This window comes from Felis catus, chromosome X, assembly GCF_018350175.1.
Source record: "Felis catus isolate Fca126 chromosome X, F.catus_Fca126_mat1.0, whole genome shotgun sequence".
Classification (NCBI taxonomy): Eukaryota; Metazoa; Chordata; class Mammalia; order Carnivora; family Felidae; genus Felis; species Felis catus.
The window spans coordinates 68,737,373-68,750,030 of record NC_058386.1 but is presented as its reverse complement, the minus strand read 5'-3'; the positions used below and the strand labels follow the sequence as shown (position 1 = coordinate 68,750,030).

Sequence of the window (12,658 nt, the reverse complement as noted above, 5' to 3'; positions counted from 1 at the left end):
CAATCCAATGAAAATATAGGCAGGAGAAATGAACAGATTTTTCTCTAAATAAGAGATACTGATGGCCAACAGAAACATGAAAAGCTGCTCAACCTCACTCTTCATCAAGGAAATGTAAGTCAAACTACAAGATATCACCTAACAAATGTCAGAATGGATAAAATCAACAACTGAGGAAACAGCAGGTGTTGGTGAGGATTTGACAAAAAGGAAACCCACTTGCATTCTTTATAGTTTTAAAAATATATTTTCAATTATGAAAGAATACAGCAAACATTTTCCAATACCAGTGAAGATGTTACAATATAAGTAATTTATTTTCCCAAGCTTTGATTTAAATTCCAGTTAATTAATATACAATATAATATTAGTTTCCAATGTAGAACTTAAGGATTCATCACTTACATACAATACCTGGTGCTCATGATAAGTGCCCTCCTTAATATCCATAACCTATTTAACCCATCCTCCTGTCTACCTTCCATCTAGTAAACATCAGTTTATTCTCTGTAGTTAAGAGTCTGTTTCTTGGTTTGCCTCTCTTTCCCCCACCATGTTCATTTGTTTTTTTATCTTAAAATATGAGTGAAATCATATGGCATTTTTCTTGCTCTCCTTCTTGATATTTTATGGGAATGCAGACTAGTACAGCCACTGTGGAAAACTGTATGGAAGTTCTTCAAAACATTAAAGTCAGAAACACCTTACAATCTAGGGATTACACAACTAAGTATTTACTGAAAGAATATGAAACCACAAATTCAAAAGGGTATATGCACCCCTACATTTATTGTATCATTATTTTTTTAAAAAAATATTTATTTAGTTCAAATTAGTTAACATACAGTTTCAGAGGTAAACCAATTATCATCAGTTACATATAACACACATTGTTCATCCCAACAAGTGCCCTACTTAATCCCCATGACCAATTGAGCCCATTCCCCCATCTTCCTCCCCTCCAGTAACCTTTAGTTGCTGGATGTCTTCTTTGGAAAAGTATCTATTCATGTCTTTTCATTTCTTCACTATATTACTCATTTCTTGGGTGTTGAGTTTGATAAGTTCTGTATAGAATTTGGATACTAACCCTTTTTCTGATCTGTCATATGCAAATGTCTTCTCCTATTCCATCGATTGCCTTTTAGTTTTCTTGATTGTTTCTTTTGCTATGTAGAAGCTTTTTATCTTGATGATGTCTCAGCAGTTCATTTTTGCTTTTGTTTTCCTTACTTCTGGAGACATCTGCAGCCAAGGCAAAAGAGGTTTTTGCCTGCTTTCTCCTCTAGGATTTTGATGGCTTTCTGTCTTACGTTTAGTTCTTTCATCCATTTCAGTATTTATTTTTGTGTATGGTGTAAGAAAATGGTCTAGTTTCATTCTTCTGCATGTCACTGTCCTGTCTTCCTAGCACCATTTATTGAAGAGATTGTCTTTTTCCATTGGATATTCTTTCCTGATTCATCAAAGGTTAGTTGGTCATACATCTGAGGGTCTATTTCTGGTTTCTCTATTCTGTTCCATTGATGTATGTGTCTGTTCTTGTGCCAGTACCATACTGTCTTGATGATTACAGCTTTGTGGTACAGCTTAAGGTCCATAATTGTGATGCCTCCAGCTTTAGTTTTCTTTTTCAACATTACTTTGGCTATTCAGGGTCTTTTTCTGGCCCCATACAATGTTTAGGATTGTTTGTTCCAGCTCTGTGAAAATTCTGGTGTTATTTTGGTAGGGGTTGCATTGAATGTGAGGATTGATTTGGGTAGTATCGACATTTTAACAATATTTGTTCTTCCAATTCATGAGCATGGAATGGTTTTCCAAATCTTTTTATCTTCTTCAATTTCTTTCATAGGTTTTCTATAGTTTTCAGCATAGATATATTTTACCTCTTTGGTTAGGTATATTCCCAGGTATCTTATGAAGTTTGGTACTATTGTAAATGAGATAGGTTCCATGAAAATCTCTTTATCTGCTTCATTATTGGTGTATACAAATGCAACCAATTTCTCTATGTTGATATTTGTATCTTGCAATTTTTATGAATCCCTTATGAGTTCTAACAGTTTTTTGATACAGTCTTTTGGGTTTTTGGTGTAGAGTATCATGTCATATGCAAATAGTGAAAGTTTGACTTTTTCTTTGCCAATTTGTATGCCTTTTATTTCTTTTTGTTTTCTGATTGCTGAGGCCAAGACTTCCAGTACTATGTTGAACAACAGTGGTGAGAGTGTACATCCCTGTAGTGTTGCATTATTGTTTACAATAGTCTAATTATGGTAGTAGCCCACATGTCCATCAGTAGATTAAGTGGCAAAGATGATGTTATATATATAATATTATTCAGCCATAAAATAATGAATTATTGCCATTTGCAATAACATGGATGTAGCTAGATAATATATGCTAACAAGGTAAGTCGATCAGATTAAGACAAATACTATATGATTTCACTCATGTGTGGAACTTAGGAAACAAAGAAAATGAACAAAGGGGCAAATGATAGAGAGAGAAACCAAGAAACAGTCTTTTAACTATGGAGAACAATCTGGTGGTTACTAGAGGGAAGGTGGTGAAGGGATGAGTGAAATAGGTGACACAGATTAAAGAGTACATTTATCATGATTAGCACTGAATAATATATAGAATAATTGAATCACTATATTGTACACCTGAAAGTAACATAATAGTGTATGTTAACTATACTGTAATTAAAATAGGAAATGTAAAAGAGTAAACAACAGAAACAAAAGACAAATAAATATATTACAAGATGATAAAGAGATCAATCAAAAAATGAGATATAAGAATTGTAAATACCTATACACCCAACACTGGAGAACCTAAATACATAAAGAAAATATTAAGGGACATATAGAGAGAAATAAATAATAATTAAATAATATTAGGGGACTTTAACTATCTACTTAAAGCAATGGATAGATAATCTAAAACAATCCATAAGGAAACAGTGGCTTTGAATGACACATTAGACCAGTTGGACAAGATTGATATATACATTTCATTTCATTCAAAACAACACAAGACACATTGTTATCTAGTCACATTAAGCATTGTTTGGGATAGTTCACATGTTAGTCCAGATATTGAAATCATACCATGCATTTTTTATGACCACTGCAGTGTGATACAAAAAATCAATCACGAGAGAAAAACTGGAAATAACAAAAACTGCTAGAGGCTAAACAACATGCCACTAAACAACCAATTGGTCAGTGAAACAAGCAAAGAATAAATTTAAAAAATATACTTAGGGAAAAATGCAAATAAGAACACAATGGCCTAAAGTCTTTGGGACACTGCAAAACCAGTTTTAAGAAGGAAATATATAGTGGTATAAATCTACCTTAAACAAGAAAGAGCTAAAATAAGTAATATAATCTTACACCTAAAGGAAGTAGGAAAACAAGAACAAAGTCCAAGGTCATAAGAAGGAAAGAAATAATAAAGATCAGAGCAGAAGTATATAAAATAAAAACTTAAAAAATGAAAAAAATGTTTATGAATCCAAAAATTAGTTCTTTGAAAATATAAACAATATTGCTAAATCCATAGCCAGACTCATGAAGAAAAAAAAGAGAAAGGACCCTAATAAGTAAAATCAGAAACAAAAAATAAGTAACAACTGACACCAGAGAAATACAAAGGATTATAAGAATTACTGCAGTCTATATATATATATATATATATATATATATATGCCAACTAATTGAACAATGTAAATGAAATGGATAAATTCATAGCAACATACAGTCTTCCAATGTGTATCACAAAGATATAGAAAATCTAAGCAGACTGATTATTAGTAACAAAATTGAATAGATAAGGTAACTCAATCAAAAATAAAATTCCAGGACCAGCTGGATTCACAAGTGAATTCTACCAAACATTTAAAAGGGAGTAAACCATTATTCTCCTCAAAAAATGCTCCCAAAAAATAGGATACAAAAGAAAGCTTTCAAATACATTCAATGAGGTTAGCATTACTCTGATAACAACACCAGACAAAAGCACTACCAAAAACAACAACAACAACAACGACAACAACAAACAAACAAACAAACAAAAACCAGACCAATATCCCTGATGAACATAGGTTCAAAATCCTCAAAATAATATTATCAAACCACATTCAGCAATACACTGAAAAGGATATTCACCACAATCAAGTGATGTTTATTCCAGGGATTCAAGGAAGGTTTGATAACCACAAATCAATAATGGGATGCAGCATATCACAGAATGGAAGATAAAATCGACATATTGTCATTTCAATAAATGCTGAAAAACCATTTTACAAAGGTTGATATCCATTAATGGTTTTAAAAATCTCTCAACAGGGGCGCCTGGGTGGCGCAGTCGGTTAAGCGTCCAACTTCAGCCAGGTCACGATCTCGCGGTCCGGGAGTTCGAGCCCCGCGTCGGGCTCTGGGCTGATGGCTCGGAGCCTGGAGCCTGTTTCCGATTCTGTGTCTCCCTCTCTCTCTGCCCCTCCCCCGTTCATGCTCTGTCTCTCTCTGTCCCAAAAATAAATAAACGTTGAAAAAAAAAATTAAAAAAAAAAAAAATCTCTCAACAAATTGGGCTTAGTGGGAACATGCCATATAATGGCCATTTAAGACAGAAACATACAGTTAACATCATGCACAATGTTGAAAAGTTGAGAGGTTTTCTCCTAAGATCAGGAAAAAGACAAGGATGTCCACACTCACCACTTTTATTCAGTGTAGTACTGGAAACCACAGCCACAGCAATCATGCAAGAAGCAAAAATTATATATGCTACCTCTGTAGCTGAAGCCTATGGCTTGTATGACAGTGTAAGAAAAATTTTGAGAATGTGTCAAAGTGGTCTGTTAGAAAGGACACATCAGCTATGCTATCATTTATCCTTAACAAAGGATAAATGTGGTTTTTATGAAGTAGATTCTGCCAGATGTGGTTTTTATGAAGTAGATTGAGTCCTCCACCTATTTTATGGATAAGTAATGGTTATTTCTTCCATGAACACAAGTGCATTCTATCCCCTTTAATGTGTTACTGTAACCCATCCATGAAATGCCTCCTATTCACTACTGACCCCAAACTTTTGCTTCACTGAAGGCACCTCATTCCTGTTCCTCTAACAGATCACAATGCCTGTCATGAATATTTCCTTGATATGCTACTAAGATATTGTTCACTGCCTCACTTTTAGCTTGCTCACCAATTATATACGTGGTGATCTCATTCCTTTTATTCATCCAATCCTAAGGACCTCTGGTATAAAGACGGTGACTTGGCTTCATTCCAAGAAAATTACTGGTGTTCTTGCCCTGCACCATGATGTTCAGGTAGATCTGTAGGTAAAACTGTTTGGAACCCTAGATATATGTGGCAAATGGGGTGTTTGGCTTATACAAGTTATACGTGTCAATTTACACCTCACATTTCAATCATTCCTGCTGACAAATGACACAAAACAAAGCAAAAGTCAAAGCCCCAGCATATGCCTAGTAGGATTCAATCATCTCATGTAACACTATCTCTAGAAATGAGTCATGCCCATAGAGGAGGTTCAGGAATGCTCCTGCCTCCTAGGATCTCAGTATAGTGTTGGCTTTATGCTACATTAACCCTATACTTCAGTAGCCTCTCAGAAAAAAAATATTGGTTGTCTTCATTTTTCTGTCACTTGAATAGGATATTGCTTTCAAATACAGGTTTAGCAATAATGTTCTAGTTCCAATGGATAACTTAAATTATGTGTAGTTACTGTGGTACAGAGCAGGACCTGGGTGTTTCTTTTTTCATTTTTTTTGATAAGTCTGGATAGAAGCTTGTCAATTTTATTTATTATTTTTGAAGAAACAGCTTCTCGTTTCATTAATCTGTTCTATACAGATTTGTAGTATGTCTTCAAATGTGGTATTGTGATTCCACCAGCTTTGTTATTATTTCTCAGAATTGCTTTGGCTATTTGAGATCTTCAGTGACTCCATACAAATTTTAGTATTATTTGTTCTGATTTTGTGAAAACTACTGTTGGTAGTTTAATAGGAATTAAATTGAATCTATAGATTGCTTTGGGCAATATGGACATTTGAATAACACTAATTCCTCCAATTCATGAGCATGTGATATCTTTATATTTGTGTCATCTTCAATTTCCTTCATCAATGTTTTACTCTTTTTTACAGAGTACAGGTTTTCACTTATTTATTTCTTTTTTTAATTTTTAATTTTAATTTTAATTTTTTAATGTTTATTTATTTATTTTTCAATATATGAAATTTATTGTCAAATTGGTTTCCATACAACACCCAGTGCTCATTGCAAAAGGTGCTCTCCTCAATACCCATCACCCACCCTCCCCTCCCTCCCACTCCCCATCAACCCTCAGTTTGTTCTCAGTTTTTAAGAGTCTCTTATGCTTTGGCTTGCTCCCACTCTAACCTCTTTTTTTTTTTTCTTCCCCTCCCCCATTGCCTTCTGTTAAGTTTCTCAGGATCCACATAAGAGTGAAAACATATGGTATGTGTCTTTCTCTGTATGGCTTATTTCACTTAGCATCACACTCTCCAGTTCCATCCACGTTGCTACAAAGGGCCATATTTCATTCTTTCTCATTGCCACGTAGTATTCCATTGTGTATATAAGCCACAATTTCTTTATCCATTCATAATTTGATGAACATTTAGGCTCTTTCAATAATTTAGCTGTTGTTGAGAGTGCTGCTATAAACATTGGGGTACAAGTGCCCCTATGCATCAGTACTCCTGCATCCCTTGGGTATATTCCTAGCAGTGCTATTGCTGGGTCATAGGGTAGGTCTATTTTTAATTTTCTGAGGAACCTCCACACTGCTTTCCAGAGTGGCTGCACCAATTTGCATTCCCACCAACAGTGCAAGAGGGTTCCAATTTCTCCACATCCTCTCCAGCATCTACAGTCTCCTGATTTGTTCATTTTGGCCACTCTGACTGGCGTGAGGTGATATCTGAGTGTGGTTTTGATTTGTATTTCCCTGATGAGCAGCGACGTTGAGCATCTTTTCATGTGCCTGTTGGCCATCCAGAGATCTTCTTTAGAGAAGTGTCTATTCATGTTTTCTGCCCATTTCTTCACTGGATTATTTGTTTTTCGGGTGTGGAGTTTGGTGAGCTCTTTATAGATTTTGGATACTAGCCCTTTGTCCGATATGTCATTTGCAAATATATTTTCCCATTCCGTTGGTTGCCTTTTAGTTTTAAGTTTATTTCTAAGTATTTTATGCTTGTAGTGCAATTGTAAGTGGAGTTATTTTCTTAATTTCTCTTTCTGCTACTTCGTTATTAGTGTATAGAAGTAATATTATTTTGGGGTATTAATTTTGTATCCTGCATCTTTACTGCAGTTTTTTTTGTGTGAGGTGTTTAGAATTTTTTAAATATAATATCACGTAATATGAAAATAGTGAAATTTTAACTTTTTATTTAGACAACTGAATGTTTCTTATTTTTGTTTCTTGTCTGATTGCTGTGTCTAAGGCTTCCAGTACTACACTGAATAAAAGTGGTGAGTGTGGCTATCCAAGTCTTTTTCCTGATCTTAGGAGAAAACTTCTCAACTTTTCAAAATTGAGCTTGATGTCAACTGTATTTTTTTTCTTGTATGGCCATTATATGGAATTTTCACACTAAGCCCAATTTGTTGAGAGACTTTTAAAATCTATAGTCATGAAAACAGTATGTTATTGGCACAAAAATAGACACATGGATCACTGAAACAGAATAGACACCTTAGAAATAAATTTACAGTTATATGGTCAATTAATCACACAAAGGAGGCAAGAATATAGAATGGTAAAAATAAAGTATTTTCAATGAAAATATGTTGGGAAAACAGAACAACTACATATATGTAATTGGATAGAAGTAGGATGGAATTTGATTACTTTCTAACACCATACACAAAAATAAATTCAAGATGGATTAAAGACCTAAATGTGACACCTGAAACTATAGAAATTCTAAAAATGAACACAAGCAGCAGTTTCTTTGACATTAGCCATGGCAACATTTTTTAAGATATGTTTCCTAAGACAAGAGAAACAAAAGCAAAATTAAATTATTGGAACTATATAAAAATAAAAAGCTTTTCACAGCAAAGTAAACCATCAACAAAACAAAAAGACAAGTTACTGAATGGGAGAAGGTATGTGCAAATGATATATCCAATAAGGGATCAGTATCCAAAATATATAAAGAACTTAGGCAATGCAACACCACAAACTTAAACAATCTGATTAAAACCTGGGAAGAAATTCTGAATAGACCTTTTCCCAAAGAAGACATACAGATGGGTAACTGACAAATGAAATGATTGTCAACATCAGTCATCCTCATCAGGGAAGGGCAAGTCAAAACCACACAGAGGGGCACCTGGGGGTCTTAGTTAAGTGTCCAACTTTGGCTCTGGTCGTGATCTCTCAGTTTGTGAGTTTGAGCCCCGCATCAGGCTCTCTGCTGTCAGCACAGAGCTTGCTTCAGATCCTGTCTCCCTCTCTCTCTGCCCCTCCCCTGTGTGTTCTCTCTCTTTCTCTAAAAAAATAAATAAACATTTAGAAAACACAATGAGATATCACCTCATGTGAGTTAGAATGGCTAAAGTGAAAATGACAAGAAATAACAAGTGTTGGTTTGGATGTGGAGAAAAAAGAACCCTTGTGCACTGTTTGTGGGAATGCAAATTGGTAGAGTCATTGTGGAAAACAGTATGAAGATTCCTCAAAAATTAAAACTAAAAATACTGTATATTCCAATAATTCCACTATTGGGTATTTGCCAAAAAGAACTCATGAAAATTTAATTCTAAAAGATACATGTAACCCTATGCTTATTGTAGCATTACTTATAATAGTCATGATATGGAAACAAGCTAAGTGTCCATCCATAGTTGAAAGGGTAAAAGAAAAGCAGTATAGAGCCCAACTTCATGAAGGCTCTCAGCACCCCGTTGACCCTCAGGCACCCAGCACACACCAGCCACTTTGCCATGATACCTAAAAGAAAGTTCATCTCCACTGAGGGGGTGGCAAAGGAGGAGCCCAAGACGAGATTGGGGACGTTGTCAGACAAACCAGCTCCTGAAAAGTGGAAACAAAGCCAAAACAAGTGGCAGGAAGGAATAAATCTTCAGACAAAAAAAGTGGAAACAAAGTGGAAAGGGGGACCAAAGGGAGAACAGGTTGACGTGGCTAACCAAGAAATGAAAGAAGACTTACATGCAGAAAATGGAGAAACTAAAAATGAGGAGAGTCCAGCCTCTGATAAAGCAGGAGAGAAAGAACCCAAGTTTGATTAATATCACATACCATGTCTTATCAGTGCTCCCTGTCTCCTTTCTTGTACAATCCAGAGGAATATTTTTTATCAACTATTTGTAAATGCAAGTTTTTTAGTAGCTCTATAAACATTTTTAAGAAGGAAGAAATCTCATTCATACTACTTTTTAAGTGTAAATTTTTTTTTTTAAGAAGTGAAATAATTGTATGGTTTAGTTTACTTTTTGGTACAAGAAAATAGCGGTATATTGAATATGGGAGGCTTTGATTATCTTGGGTGTCAGCTTAACATTCCATACATGGGATAGGTTTTTTTAAAAGGTTTATTTGTTTATTTTTGACAGAGACAGAGCATGAACAGCAGAGTGGCAGATCCACACTGTCAGCACAGAGCCAGATGTGGGGCTCGAACCCATGAACTGTGAGATCATAACCTGAACTACAACCAAGAGTCAGGCACTCAACTTGATAGTTGTTATATCCTGGAAAAAGCGTCCCTGGATGGGGTAGTTTTTATATCCTATAATACAAAGCATACTAAATGGAAATCTGGAGTCAGTCATGCATTTAATATGTCTTGAACATTTTAAATTACTACTATTCCCATTTGTTCTTGGTAGGATTGTTTCCTGAGGAAAACCACTCCTTGATCTTGGCTCTCCCTGGCAGAATTTTGTGCACTCCATAACATCTTTGTAGTGGTAGTCCAGTTTATCTAGTAACTTTGTCAATGTGCTATATAAGATTGAAAATTTGGATATATAATGTATATTTTATTATTTGTGAAATAATGGGACTTAACAATGTTACAGTGTATCAACATTTAAGATATTGGTAATTTATATACTGTTAAGAAAAATTTGCCTCCAAATTTTAAGCAGGATTGCCACTGGAATAACTTTCACAAAACAATTGCAGCTACGTGACCTTTTTGGGTTTTCAGTATATATGTTAAGAATTGTGTACAAATTGAAATTTGTGTAGTGATCCTTAGAACAACCAATAAAATATCAATTATAAAAAAGTGGTATATATACACAATTGAATATTAATCAGCCTTAAAAAATGAAATCTTGCTTTTGCAACAACATGGATGCCTCTACAGAATATTATACTAAGTGATACAGGTTCAATCTGAGGCTGTTATGCCTCCAGCTTTGGTTTTCTTTTTCGATATTACTTTGACTATTCAGTGTGTTTTCTGGTTCCATACAAATTTTAAGATTGTTTGTTCTACATTTGAGAATGCTGGTAGTATTTTGATTGGGATTGCATTGAATGTGTAGATTGCTTTGGGTGGTATCAACATTTTAACAATATTTGTTCCTCCAACCCGTGAACATGGAATTTTTTTTCATTTCTTTGTGGCTTCTTCACTTTCTTTCAATAAGCTTTCTATAGTTTTCAGTATACAAATCTTTTACCTCTTTGGTTAGGTTTATTACTAAGCATTTTATGATTCTTGGTGCAATTATAAATGGGATTAATTCCTTGATATCTCTTTCTATTGCTTCATTATTAGAGTATAGAAATGCAACTGATTTCTGTACATTTATTTTATATCCTGAGACTTAGCTGAATTCATGTGTCAGTTCTAGCCGGTTTTTTGGTGGAGTTTTTCAGGTTTTCTATGTAGAGCATTATGTAATCTGTGATGGTACTGGCACAAAAACAGACACATGTACCAATGGAATAAAATAGAGAACCCATAATTAGACACACAAATTTATGGCCATTTAATCTTTGACAAAGCAGGAAAGAGCATCCAATGGAAAAATGACAGTCTCTTTAGCAAATAATGCTGGGAAAACTGGACAGCAACACGCGGAAGAATGAAACTGGACCACTTTCTTACACTATACATAAAAATAAATTCCAAAATGGATGAAAGACCCAAATGTGTGACAGGAAACCACCAAAAACCTAGAGGAGAAAACAGGCAACAACCTCTTTGACCTCAGCCACAGCAACTTCTTACTTGACACGTCTCCAAAGGCAAGGGAGCTAAAAGAAAAAAATAAACTATTGGGACCTAATCAAGATAAAAAGCTTCTGCACAGCAAAGGAAACAATCAACAAAACTAAAAGGCAACCAAAGAATTGGAGAAGATATTTGCAAATGACATATCAGATAAAGGGCTAGTATCCAAAATCTATAAAGAAAATACCAAACTTAATGTCTGGAAAACAAATAATCCAATGAAGATATGGGTAGAAGACAGGAATAGAAAAAGACATTCAAATGGCTACCAGACACATTAAAAGATGTTCAACATCACTAAAAATCAGAGAAATACAAATCAAAACCACATTGAGATACCAGCTCACACAGGTCAGAGTGGCTAAAATTAACAACTCAGGAAACAATAGATGTTGGTGAGTATGTGGAGAAAGGGGAACCCTCTTGCATTGTTGATGGAAATGACAACTGGTTGGAAAACAGTATGGGGTTCCTCAACACAGTAGATATAGAGCAACCCTACAACCCATCAACTGCACTACTAGGTATTTATTAAAGGATACAAGGAGCTGATTCATAGAGGTACTTGTACCCCAATGTTTATATCAGCACTATCAACAATAGCCAAATCATAGAAAGAGCCCAAATGTATATCAGCTGAGAAATGGATAAAGAAGATGTTATACACACACACACACACACACACACACACACACACGGGAATACTACTCACTACTTGGCAGTGAAAAGAATGAAATCTTGCCATTTGCAACTACGTGGATGGAACTGGAGGGTATCATGCTAAGTGAAATTAGTCAGAGAAAGAAAAATATCATATGACTTCACTCATATGAGGACTTTAAGAGACAAAACAGATGAACATAAGGGAAGGGAAGCAAAAATAATATAAAAACAAGGAGAGGGACAAAACACAAGAGATTCTTAAATATGGAGAACAAACAGAGGGTTACTGGAGGGGTTATGGGAGGGGAGATGGGCTAAATGGGTAAGGGACACTAAAGAATCTACTCCTGAAATCATTGTTGCACTATATGCTAACTAACTTGGATGTATATTTTAAAAAATAAAAAAAATTAAAAAAATAGAAGCAGCTCTAGGATCTACTATTTCAAATTCCCTAAGAATCCAGTTGGTTCTGGTTTCTTATGGCATATCTCCTCCAGCATAAATGGTCTCATATTTTATTTCCATCCGAATCAACTAATCCTGCTTCTGCTTATTATCTGTCCATACCTAACTTCATCTTACATATGGCTCGTCATGGCCACTGCTGTTTATTTCTTCCTCCATTATCATTCCACCCCCCCCCCTTCTTACTGCTAACTGAAAAATTCTTTCCAAATGTATTAATAT

At 34.9% G+C, this 12,658-nt stretch overlaps 1 pseudogene; it reads left to right on the top strand.

Annotated features, from left to right (window-relative positions):
- Positions 1-9,035: 9,035 nt before the first annotated feature.
- On the top strand, positions 9,036-9,344 carry LOC101096294 (annotated as a pseudogene).
- Positions 9,345-12,658: the final 3,314 nt, after the last annotated feature.